This window comes from Salvelinus namaycush, chromosome 11 (assembly GCF_016432855.1).
Source record: "Salvelinus namaycush isolate Seneca chromosome 11, SaNama_1.0, whole genome shotgun sequence".
Classification (NCBI taxonomy): Eukaryota; Metazoa; Chordata; class Actinopteri; order Salmoniformes; family Salmonidae; genus Salvelinus; species Salvelinus namaycush.
The window spans coordinates 12,843,584-12,856,982 of NC_052317.1; positions in this window are offsets into that span (position 1 = coordinate 12,843,584).

A 13,399-nucleotide genomic window follows, 5' to 3' on the forward strand; every position below is an offset into this window, starting at 1 on the left:
TGAACTTAAGTTGTTTTTCATTAAAGAGCAACTACCTCTAAAAATCAACTAATCCATTTGAAAACGGCAGATGTGGCATCGATATGAGTCAAACTTTTATTCTAGTGTCAAAATTGTCTACAAAGTATAAATAGGATACTATTGGTCAGAAAGTCAGTGTCTAACAAATCATTCCCACTTTTGCAAAGATCCACGTGCAAATCTCCCCTCCTCCCATTTCGCTTCCCTTTATTGAATGGGGCTCTGTTGTTTCATCGTCCGCAATGCGTTCAAAGGACAACTGACCCTATACGGATTGATCATGACTCCACAGCCAAAGTTCTATAGTTTGCATGCCCTGCCGAAAAAGGACCCTAGCTAGTATGCAGAATAGATGCTTGGAGTTTGTCGGTCCCCAAGTCTGCACCAGTAATGCTAGCGTTTGGTGTGCAACAACCGGTTGTGGGGAGTATAACCAGAGAAACTGGGATATAATGACCTCTGGTATATCTTAACGACCATGTTAGATAACGTTATTGCTGTTTATGTAGGTAGATATCTTTTGATAGTGATGCAGGTTAGTTGGCGTAGTTAGTTCGTCGCTCTTACAAGTGTATTCTGTATTGTCAAGGGAAAAACGAAATAATGGATGCAGCTATCGTGGTAGCTAATTTAAATCTGACTAATATAGTGAACTAGGAGCAACAAACCGTAACGGAATGTAATCCAATCTGGAGCTACAGTCAGACTGCAGTACATCTGTAAAGCATAGAATTAGGGGTTTATTGTAAAAGGCTATATTGCAACTTAAGGTTAGGGTTAGGCATAAGGTTAGCAGTGTGGTTAAGGTTAGGTTTAAAATCACATTTTAAAAAGAGAAATTGTAGAAATAGGCAGGCTTTGTGACTGTGTTAACTAGTGACGCCCTACAGTACCAGTCAAAAGTTTGGACAAACCTACTCATTCAAGGGTTTTTCTTTATATCTACTATTTTCTACATTGTAGAATAATAGTGAATAACTTAAAACTATGAAATAACACACAGGGAATCATGTAGTAACCAAAAAAGTGTTAAACAAATCAAAATATATTTAGTATGTGAGATTCTTCAAAGTAGCCACCCTTTGCCTTGATGACAGCTTTGCACACTCTTGGCATATATCACCTATCTTAACTGCCATTGGTAATAGAACAGTGACTGTATGTGTTCACAGATGCATTTATGGAGCCAGCACTTGGAGACTTGCAAGATGGAGTCCGGAGTGACCGGCTTGATACTAAAGTCTCTAAATGGAGAGGGACCTGGCACTCTGCATAACATTTTTACTAGACAACGTTTACTTGTATTGTCTTTTTTTAATTATTGAATGGTATAGGTCAATATGGGGAGGGAGAAGCTCTGTGTATTCACGAGGATCAGGGAACTTCTGTCTTATACAGTGAGCACCATAATTCATTGGACAGTGACCATTTTTGTTGTTGTTTTGGTTCTGTACTCTAGCACTTTGAGTTTGAAAGGACACAATGACAATGAGGGTGAAGTGCAGACTGTCAGCTTTAATTTGAGGGTATTTTCATATATATCGGATAAACCGTTTAGAAATGACAGCACCTTTTGTACGTGGTCCCCCCATTTTCGGGCATCAAAAAACATTAGACAGTTTAAAGTAATGTAGAATAAAGTAATCATTGTTAATATTTGGTTGCATATCCTTTGCATGCAATGACTGCTTGAAGTCTGCGATGCATCGACATCACCAGACGCTGGGTATCTTCCCGGGTGATGCTCTGCCAGGCCTGTAACATCACCAGACGCTGGGTATCTTCCCGGGTGATGCTCTGCCAGGCCTGTACTGCAGCCATCTTCAGTTCCTGCTTGTTTCGGGGACTTATTGCCTTCAGTCTCCTCTTCAGCATGTAAAATGAATGTTCAATTGTATTCAGATCCAGGGACACGGCCAGTCAAGGATTTTCCACTTTTTTGCCATCAAAAACCCCTTCGTTGCTCTAGCAGTATGTTTAGGGTCATTGTCTTGTTGCAATGATGAAGTGCCGTCCAATGAGTTTGGAGGCATTTGGTTTTATCTGAGCAGATAAAATATTTCTGTAGACTTCAGAATTCATTGTTCTACTTCTGTCTGCAGTCACATCATCGATGAAGACAAGTGAGCCTGTTCCACTGGCAGCCATACAGGCCCAAGGCATAACACCTACTACACCATGTTTCACGGATGAGGTGGTATGCTTTGGATCATGGACATGTCTTTTTTTTCTCCACACTTTCCTCTTTCCATCACTCTGGTACATGTTAATCTTTGTCTCATCTGTCCACAATACTTTTTTCCAGAAATCTTGGGGCTCTTTAGGTGCTTTTTAGCTAACTGTAATCTCGCCTTTCTGTTCTTCAGCCTTATCCGTGGTTTGCATCTTGTAGTGTACCCTCTGTAGTCCTGCTGGTGTAGTCTTCTACGTATGGTAGACTTTGACACATCTACACCTGCATCCAGGAGAGTGTTTTTGATCTGTTGGGCTGTTGTCAGGGGGGTTTTCTTCACCATAGAGAGCATTCTCCGGTCATCCACTACAGTGGTCTTCCTCAGCCTAGTGGGTCTTTTGACGTAATTGAGTTCACCGGTTGTTTTTTTCTTGTTAATGATGAACCATGCCCAGGGTTTTTGCAATGTTCCTGATTGAATGGTTTTCATTTCTGAGCTTTATGACAGCCAGCTTCATTTGCATCGACACTGCTGTCTTCCTCATGTTGTCACACCCCAACAACAACCTCCAAAGGCAATAGCAAAGTCTAGAATCAATACTATTCATCAACTGCTCTCCTGCATTCACTAACGACACAAATGAGTACACCTGCCTAACGACACACTACTGTGAAGCCAATTCAACAAATACTTGTAGTACCTTAAAATGGGGGGGGGACCATGTACAAAAGGTGCTGTCATTTCTAAACGGTTTGTCCGATAAGTATGAAAATACCCTCAAATTAAAGCTGACAGTCTGCACTTCACCCTCATTGTCATTGTATCTTTTCAAACTCAAAGTGCTAGAGTACAGAACCAAAATAACAAAAAAATGGTCTCTGTCTAATGAATTATGGTGCTCACTGTATGGGACACCACACAGGAAGGTATGACCACTCTGACATGTTTGCCAAGGTACACGTAGCCCCATTACCACCAGACAAAATGCAGATAATCATAGTATCTGTATCGGCTGAGAATGACAATTAAAAAGTGTTATATTAGCAGGACACTGCTTCTATGGTATTATGTGAAGGGTTGTTTATTCTACATGGACCTGTTACCACATTTGAAATGTATCGAAACATTTAGTTTAGAATATCTACATAAATGTATCAATTGCATTCTTCTCATGACTCTGTAGGCTACTGACAAATTCAAAGCTCCCTAACCTATTCAAACCTGCCGGGGGTTTGTTTGTTGTTATTGACTGGGGGGAAACAGCTGCGGGCAAGGTTCTAACAGATGGGTCTGGCAAGGATACACCCAAGCCAACTCACATTTGGCTTCTGTCAATGCCGCCAGTATTTCTTAAGAAGCAAGTAAAAAAAATTAGGCGAAATCCGCGGGTGCAGTTTTCCTCAACTTATTGTGCTGTGCAGTGGTAGCCTAGTGGTTAAGAGTGTTGGGCCAGTAACCGAAAGGTCGGTGCCCTTGAGCAAGGCACTTCCCCTTAATTGCTCCAGTAAGTTGCTCCGAATAAGAGTGCCTGCTATATGAAACATGTAAAAATAAGAGCCAATCAAGTACTTAAAGGAATAAATGGGTGACATTGGGGCTGCATAATACTCCGAGCATATCGGTGCGTCAAAATTGATAAAGATACCAATAAAGCAGAATGGAACAAAGCCAGTCCTTAGATCAATTAAACACACATTCCCAAATAGCTTCTCTAGAAAACCTCTGTAACTTCAGTCAACAAACCATTCCTTTTTTTGCAAAGCCAAGTGGCCTTTGAAATGGACTCCCGGTCAGTGAAGTGTGTTTTAAAATGTCAGGGCACCACTCTTATTACCTCCCTGATTCCTTTAGTGGGCCGAGTGTGTGAAAAGTACACTAGGTTACTGGCCTTCTTGTTTTATGTGCCCATAGAGATTTGGCCTTCTTATTCCACTTTGTCCACAGTTCTGTTCTTATGGCCACTCACTTTCCACCAGCCGTGACGGCTTGAAGTGTTTGATGGTTGCCAACTCTGCTTAAGGGCTGCAAATGGATCTTGGAACTAGGCTGGAGTTGGTCAAAGTTTCTCTTGACTTGTACTGTGTCTATCATCTCATCCAGAGCTATTTCCCTCCCAGATCTTTCTTTATTCGGTGGCATTGTGAGCCAAGAGATCAGACTGATGATACTAGTCAATAGGTAGAATCATGATGTGGTTATATCTTTGTGAGGTCGTGTCTAGGAATGAAAGCATTTTCCCTTCTTTTTCAGAGCAAGGTTGGAAAGTCATTGAAAGGTCTGCCAGTAATGTCAGACATCATTCACCGTGTCCATTCACCGCGGTCTCTGCCAGCCTATTTGCTTTTAAAAGAAGCGTGCATCGTCTAAACCAATAAACATTGTATATATTGTAGCTATTGTAGTCAATACCAGACTGAAATATGTATGCAATCTTCACAGCCATATAATGTGATTTTTAGACAGATTTGGTCAAAAGATACCAAGGAAGCTTAGTTGAAAAGACAAATGCTGTAACCTTTTCAGTTAATTAAATATGATCTAATTTTCACATAAGTGTTCACTTATACCTCTAGGTTCAGCAAGCAGTGTTCAGTATGAGTGGTGTGATCCTCTCGGCCATGACTAGGTAATGAGGGCTATTCTTGCAAGAAGCTGAACTCCATGTCTTTAGGACTTCTTTTATGAAGAGCGAATGTGTTCTTGACCTTTTTACTTGGTATTCAGGGTTGGGTAGGTTACTTTCTAAGTGTAATCCATTGCAGTTAGTAGTTACCTGGCAAAAAATGTAATCAGTAACATAACTTTTGAATTACCCAAACTCAGTAACGTAATCTCATTACTTTCAGTTACTTTCCCCTTAAGAGGCATTAGAAGAAGACAAAAACGATAAATCAAACGCATTTACTGTGTCATCATTGTGGTCTCTGACTTGCGGTCAGACTCACTCAGGTGGAGCAAAATTAAACTTGCGCCTTTTTTCAAAGCTGAATTGAAGGTCATCGAGAAAACTGAAAGGTGTCATAATGTATTTTTTTCACAAAAATCCTTTTGGAATTTAAAGGTAATCCATGAAGTAATCTTCTAGTTTTTCAAAAGTTTCTGTAATCTTATTACAGTATTTTTGCTGGTAACGTAACTGATTACAGTTCAAACATAATTGGTCATCAGATTACATGTAACTGATTACAGTTCAAACATAATTGGTCATCAGATTACATGTAACTGATTACAGTTCAAACATAATTGGTCATCAGATTACATGTAACTGATTACATGTAGGGATTAGTTACTCCCCAAACCTGTTGGTATTTATTTTTTAACGCTGTCCCTACCACATCTCAAATGTTATTCTCATTATGACTCTTGGAAGCGTTTTATGTTGTGCTAATTTATTTAATTTACGAGAGGTTCTGAATCGTGTCTCCGGGGGAATTAAGTTTGTAGCACGGCAGTCAGCAAGACAGTAAGTCATAAGGAGGGCACGCTGCGAGGTGATAGCTCCTACATTTCTTTCAATAAATAGCAGATAAAGCCACTGTCTCAATAACAGTGGTGGAAAAAGTACCCAATTTTCATACTTGAGTAAAAGTGAAGATACCTTAGTAGAACATGACTCAAGTAAAAGTGAAAGTCACCCAGTAAAATACTACTTGAGTAAAAGTCTAAAAGTATTTTGTTTTAAATATACTTAAGTACCAAAGTAAATGGAATTGCTAAAATGTACTTAAGTACCTAAAGTACAAGTAAAAGTATAAACCATTTAAAATTACTTATAATAAGCAAACCAGACGGCATCATTTTCTTTGTTTTATTTATTGGCGGATATCCAGGGGAACAATCCAACACTCACACATAATTTACAAACGAAGCATTTGTGTTTAGTGAGTACGCCAGATTAGATGACCAGGGATGTTCTCTTGATAAGTGTGTGAATTGGCAAAATATAAATGGTAAAGTACAGATACCCCAAAAAACTACTTAAGTAGTACTTTAAAGTATTTTTAATTAAGTACTTCACACCACTGTCTAAAAGTATTTGGTTTTAAATGTACTTAAGTATCAAAAGTAAAAGTATAAATAATTTCAAATTGCTCATATTAAGCAAACCTGACAGCACAATGTTCATGTTTTTTAACTGTACTGATAGCCAGGAGCACACTCAACAGTCAGACATAATTTACAAACGAATCATGTATGTTTAGTGATTCTGCCAGATCAGAGGAAGTAGGGATGACCAGGGATGTTCTCTTGATAAGTGTGTGAATTGGACCATTTTCCAGTCCTGCTAAGCATTCAAAATATAACGAGTACTATTGGGCGTCAGAGAAAATGTATGGAGTAAAAAGTACATCATTTTCTTTAGGAATGTGAAAGTAAAAGTTGTTAAAAATATAAATAGGAAAGTACAGATACCCCCAAAAAACTTCTTAAGTAGTACTTTAAAGTATTTTTACTTAAGTCTTTTACACCACTGCTCAATAACCAGGTTTTCATCCAACATTTTTATGCGAATAAAGTACGGGATAAGAAATCGAATAAAAAATGGCCTGATGGAAACAGGTTGATTTTTTTTTTTTGTGTGTCTGTAAAATTAATTATGAGAGAAATGGCGGTGGAAATGCCTTTTTGCGCAAATATTGATAGAAATAACCATCATGTCGAAGTAAACTTCAAGTCACACGATGATATGTTGCATGGTCCAAAAGAGCACAGTGATGAGCTTGATGCTTCATTCCAATAAAAATATTGAGGGTTTTATTCCGGTGACAAGATGATCGATGCTTGGCTGCATGCCGTTTGGCAAATAAAAATGATCTCACTCTTTTGTTCATAATAATCTCATAATGTAGGCTCTACTGTACCCACACTGTATCTGTGAGCTATTGGGTAAGAGCGCAGATGCCAAGACCAGAATGGACACATTCTTTTTATAACAAAATGTTTTGTCACAAAACCATCAGTAGAGTTGAAAATGCGATGGAAACCCATTTAACTTGTATTTTTTTATTCGGTACATAAAATACAAAATTCTAATACTTTATTTAATTTGCATAGCGCTTTTCATTACCGAAAATAATCTCAAAGCGCATAAAACGCAAACAAACAACACCTGTAAATTTAGATGATGAAGATTCCCACTGGGCACAGACATCAATTCAATGTCTATTCCAGGTTGGTTCAATGTAATTTCATTGAAATGATGTACGTTGAAACAACATTGATTCAACCAGTGTGTGCCCAGTGGGTTGAATGTCAGTAAGGGTTTCAGATGCTGTAAAGGTTGGGAGTTGAGGTAGTTTGGATTGGAAGTGCAGTGTAGCTTCAGTGGCAGGGGCATTGGTTGTAAAGCCAGGAAGAAACAATGACAGTCTGACAAACAGGCTGGAGCTCTTCATCAGTTGCCTGGCTGCCCAAACTCCTTGCTCCAGCCAAACGCTACGACACACCCACGGACGTTAGTTTCTTTTCCGCAATTAGTCTGGATCTACGTACCTCCATGATGATTTCTAGAATGGAAAAACATTCTAACCATTCTGATTAGTCCCAGAAACTGATGGGTTGTTGGGCCAGAGCCAGAACACACGTGGGTAAAGCGGATGTTTGTCATTGGCTTTGCTACTCTGACTGGTTAGAGATGATCCAATCGCTGATTACGTTGTTTTGTACAATTGAATGCATTCAGCTGTATAACTGACTAGGTTTTCCCCTTTCCATTTGTGAGAATGAGGCGGCCGAATTGGACATCTACTCGTCAATCTGCGGGGCACATTTCATCCTAGAGAACTTCCATATGTATCAACAATGGAAGGAGGGCTTCATCAAAATGTCTCTTCTCAAGGTGGATTCTGGCCCTACCAACAACGTGGCTGATATCACAAACAGCCAGAAGCATCAGCAAAGACAGCATTATCAGGGCTTCACCATTTAAGTGAAAGAGCTGGTTTGCTACCTCTATGCTAATGTTAGCTAGCTGTAGAGCTACTGCATTTAGCTCACGTCTTCCATCTAAATAACACTGATTAATGAACGCTAAAGTAACCATATAAACATGTCTGCCAGCTGTTGGTAGCTAACTGCTGGTGCTGTCATACTATAGATAGTACAAGCCTACAGGAAAAGAGTAGTTTTGGTCGTGATGGAGGTCAATGTTTCTGTATAGAGCCCTGTGGCTGGGGCCAAAACTGTGTGTGTGTCTATGTGTGTTGATGGCTGGCTAAACAGACATGCTTCAGCCATGTATTCGATCGTGGGTCTGGTGGCATTTCAGAGAAAGGAGACAGGTTTTCTTTAGAGGGGTGGATTGTGGATTTTGCTCAATTGGAAAGTTTTATTTCTGGAGCTTGCCTCATGAGTTGTGTTTTGGAAGCCGCTGGCTGTCTGCACTTGGGTTTTCTGTGTGTGTGTGGATGGCTCGTTGGATGGTGTCTGTGGCGCCAGGGGAGTTTCTATAGAGCCTGCCTTCAGGCAAAATTGAAATGCGAAGCTTTGGTCATGGATCTGATCGGGGATCTCGGGTCATTTTGGAGAAGTCCTGGAGACGGGCTTTCTTTGGAGGGGAGGTAGATTTTGTTTATGTACTGCCATATATCAATAACATAGTTTGTCACTGGTATTGGCTAGTAAATATCCGAAAGCTAGCCAGCTAGACAGTTATAGCTGCAAGCTACAACCGGGGAGAGAGCGAGGAGAGAATTCACTTTGTTCAATCTGCTGCTGGCTTGATAATGTTCACTCAAATACGTTTTTCCGCATGTAATTGATTCAATTCGATTTTAATTCTATAAAGATTGTAATTGTGTCAATATGCTGTGAATGTTGTAGAAAAATCCTCACAAGCCGCTTTCCATACTATAATGTGAAGTACAACTTGGTGCGCACCAGTTTATGTACAGTAGGTTACAGTAGGCTCATTGTGTCAGTCATCAAAATTATGATCTTGGGTTCGGGCCTTTCCGGCAGACTTCATGGTTTTTATATGCAGCAGCAACTATATAAATATTTGATTAAGTCCATTATCTGCTACCTGGACTTGGGATGAAAAGTCTATATTTTTGGCTTATAGCTAGCTAGCTATAAGCTTTTCAATTCTGCACATCTGAGAGTCAAGACCACAAAATGTAAGTGATCAAACCCCAGAGCAGTAAAACCTCAAGTTAGTTTTATGTGCACTGCGTCATCATGCGCAACAAGTCAATTTGATGGAAACACACCTCTGGTGAAAAAATGCGCATCTTTGTTTTTAAGCAGATTTTTGAATTTTCGCATGGGAATCTGTTCGCCAATTGGATGGAAACCTAGCTAATTACTCCCCCATCTGTCCTTGTTAAATATAGTGAGCTTTACAGTATACACCCAGAATTGTAAGTCAGTAGTTTTTTCATGACAGTTTTGGAAAGGTTGAATAAGGACAGAAATGTCGATGAAACCTGTAATATCGAAGGATAATTATTAATTAAAGAACAAAAATTGAAATAAAATACCGCACAGCATTGTGGAATCCAATGACAGTCAGCAAAAATGAAATGATTACGTGTTATAGAATAGATTATAGAGATGAACCATTGAGTGTTGAGGGGGGAAAGGAGAGGGAACCCTTCATGGCCACCTTGATAGGTTTTCTAAAGCAGCGCTGTGACACACTGTGATCCTGCTACACGAGGCAGCTTGTTAAGGAGGGACACGGGGGCCACAAAGACTTAATGAAGCACAGCCGGCCAAACAAAAGAGTTAGGAATAAAGGATCATTGTTAACAGGAGCTGTTAAGGTGTCTCTGCGTCTCCACTGAGTCCTCAGACACTGAAGTAGATGAGTCCTCACAAACACTGGTGTGTGTGTGTGTGTGTGTGTGTGTGTGTGTGTGTGTGTGTGTGTGTGTGTGTGTGTGTGTGTGTGTGTGTGTGTGTGTGTGTGTGTGTGTGTGTGTGTGTGTGTGTGTGTGTGTGTGTGTGTGTGTGTGTGTGTGTGTGTGTGTGTGTGTGTGTGTGTGTGTTTGTGCGTATTTGAGAGGCAGAGAGAGAGAGAGAGAAGCGGGGGAATATCTGTTTGTGTGATGAGGTGTAAACACTAACCCGTATAGGCAAGGTTTCCTGTGATGCTGTGATGCACTTGCACAGAGGGGGAATGGGAGTTGCACAGGCAAGAAGACATGGCCTACTCCCCCGCTATCCCTGGCCTACCCCCCCCCCCCCCCCCACACACACACACACACATACACACACCCCATCTCCACATCCCTACAACAGGTCAGTGGTTCTCCCAGAGAGGGGCGCCCCTGAGCTTTAAGCTGCTTTTGCCTGCCTGTTATCCTGTTGTGACCATCCCATAATCTCCCAGGAGCTGTGCCCATGGCCGTTGACGCTGTGGCCAATCCTGTTTGCTCGAGGAAACCCATTAATGCCTGGGCGAACTCTCAGCTGCCGTGGTGACATACACTCCTTAGGGAGTTTCGGAATACATCTTGGCCCCTAAATCAGTAAGGCAAGGCAAAGAGCCAGTCCTCCTTTGTCATAATTCTGCCAATGATAGTCAGTGATGACCCATTCTCCCCTTGAAAACACATATTATACGTTTAGTAGATGAATGAAGGATTCGAATTGCTGCACAAAGCATGGGCGGTTTCTGGTTTCTCTTTGTGAGCTGCTGTATGGATGAAAACACTAGTACTGTAGTGGGGATCTGGATGGAATATATGGATAAAAAGGTCCAGGAAGTTGAGTTAATGGGAGGAGCATTCTTCTGGGCGGTTCAGATCGCCATAGACACACTTTAGTGTTTGACACCTACACTGGAGGGACACCAACATGGCCACAGCTCATTGCAAAGCCCACTTAGCCTGTAGACATACAGGACACTTGTCATGACTCATGCAACTACAAAGATCTTGCAGGAAGAGTTAATGGCGACCTTAATAGGATACCTCTGGAGATCCCCAAACCCCTACAGTATTTCTATACTGAACAAAAATATAAACGCAACATGCAACAATTTCAAAGATTTTACCGAGTTACAGTTCATATGAGGAAATCTGTCAATTGAAATAAATTCATTAGGCTCTAATCTATGGATTTCCCATGACTGGGCAGGGGTGCAGCCATGGGTGGGGCTTGGAGGGTATAGGCTCACACACTTGGCAGCCAGGCCCACCCACTGGGTCCTGGGCTGGCGTGGTTACACGTGGTCTGCGGTTGTGAGGCCAGTTGGACGTTCTGCCAAATGATCTAAAACGAGAAATAAACATTCAATTCTCTGGCAACAGCTCTGGTGTAGATTACTGCAGTCAGCATGCCAATTGCACACTCCCTCAAAACTTGAGAAATCTATAGCATTGCGTTGTGTGACAAAACTGCACATTTTAAAGTGGCCTTTTAATGTCCCCAGGACAAGGTGCACCTGTGTGATGATCATGCTGTTTAATCTTCTTCTTGATATGCCACACCTGTCAGGTGTATGTATTCTCTTGGCAAAGGAGAAATGCTCACTAACAGGGATGTAAAACAAACTTGTGCACACAACTTGATAGAAAAATTAACATTTCTGGGATCTTTTATTTCAGCTCATGAAACATGGGACCAAGATTATTTCAAGTTTATTTTATATAGCCCTTCGTACATCAGCTAATATCTCGAAGTGCTGTACAGAAACCCAGCCTAAAACCCCAAACAGCTAGTAATGCAGGTGTAGAAGCACGGTGGCTAGGAAAAACTCCCTAGAAAGGCCAAAACCTAGGAAGAAACCTAGAGAGGAACCAGGCTATGAGGGGTGGCCAGTCCTCTTCTGGCTGTGCCGGGTGGAGATTATAACAGAACTATGCCAAGATGTTCAAAAATGTTCATAAGTGACAAGCATGGTCAAATAATAATCATGAATAATTTTCAGTTGGCTTTTCATAGCCGATCATTAAGAGTTGAAAAACAACAGGTCTGGGACAGGTGGCGGTTCCATAACCGCAGGCAGAACAGTTGAAACTGGAATAGCAGCAAGGCCAGGCGGACTGGGGACAGCAAGGAGTCACCACGCCCGGTAGTCCCGACGTATGGTCCTAGGGCTCAGGTCCTCCGAGAGAAAGAAAGAGAGAAGGAGAAAATTAGAGAGAGCCAAGATTTTCAAAATGTTCATAAATGACAAGCATGGTCAAATAATAATCAGGAATAAATCTCAGTTGGCTTTTCATAGCCGATCATTAAGAGTTGAAAACAGCAGGTCTGGGACAGGTAGGGGTTCCGTAACCGCAGGCAGAACAGTTGAAACTGGAATAGCAGCAAGGCCAGGCGGACTGGGGACAGCAAGGAGTCATCATGCCCGGTAGTCCTGACGTATGGTCCTAGGGCTCAGGTTCTCAGAGAGATAGAAAGAAAGAGAGAACGAGAGAATTAGAGGGAGCATACTTAAATTCACACAGGACACTGGATAAGACAGGAGAAGTACTCCAGGTATAACCAACTGACCCTAGCCCCCCGACACATAAACTACTGCAGCATAAATACTGGAGGCTGAGACAGGAGGGGTCAGGAGACACTGTGGGCCACAGTGTTGCGCTTATATTTTTGTTCTGTGTAGAAGGCAATGGCAGAAGTTATCTTCCTTACGTTGGAGATGGCTGTGTACTGTATATTTTTTTTGGTATTTGTTTTAGCCGAAGTACACACACGCACACACGTAATCATTGTTGATTGAGTGTGAGAGTGCTCCGTTTGTTGGTTAGGGTTTATGGAGGGGACACCCAAGGGATGGACAGCTGTAGTGTAGATAATAATCAACCACCAGAGAGAGAAGTCCAGGACCAAACAGACTGAACAAATAACAGTAGCAACTCTCTGGGCCTCTAGGGAAATGTACCGGCATCTGGGAGGTAACCCACAGATGAGGGAAATGTTAATTAAAGCTTATGGAGTAAAATCCATGACATATGGTTGATTAGTGGGCCTGAGATTTAAATCAGTCTGCTCCACTGTTGCCTAGCAGTTAATGCTTTTCCGTTCTCCATCATGTTTCACAGTTTCAGCTACCTCAGGCAAAACCTGCAAAACATACATGTCTCACCGTCAGCTGTTTTTCAGTTTATACATTCACTGAATGCCTTGAACTAGGCTGTGTCATGCATATCTACTATTTAACTAGCGGTTTGAAAAGAAAACATTGATTTATGTTGATCGATTCTAATGTCAATAAAGTTGTAATGCTATATCAGGGTTATTTTGTGCCC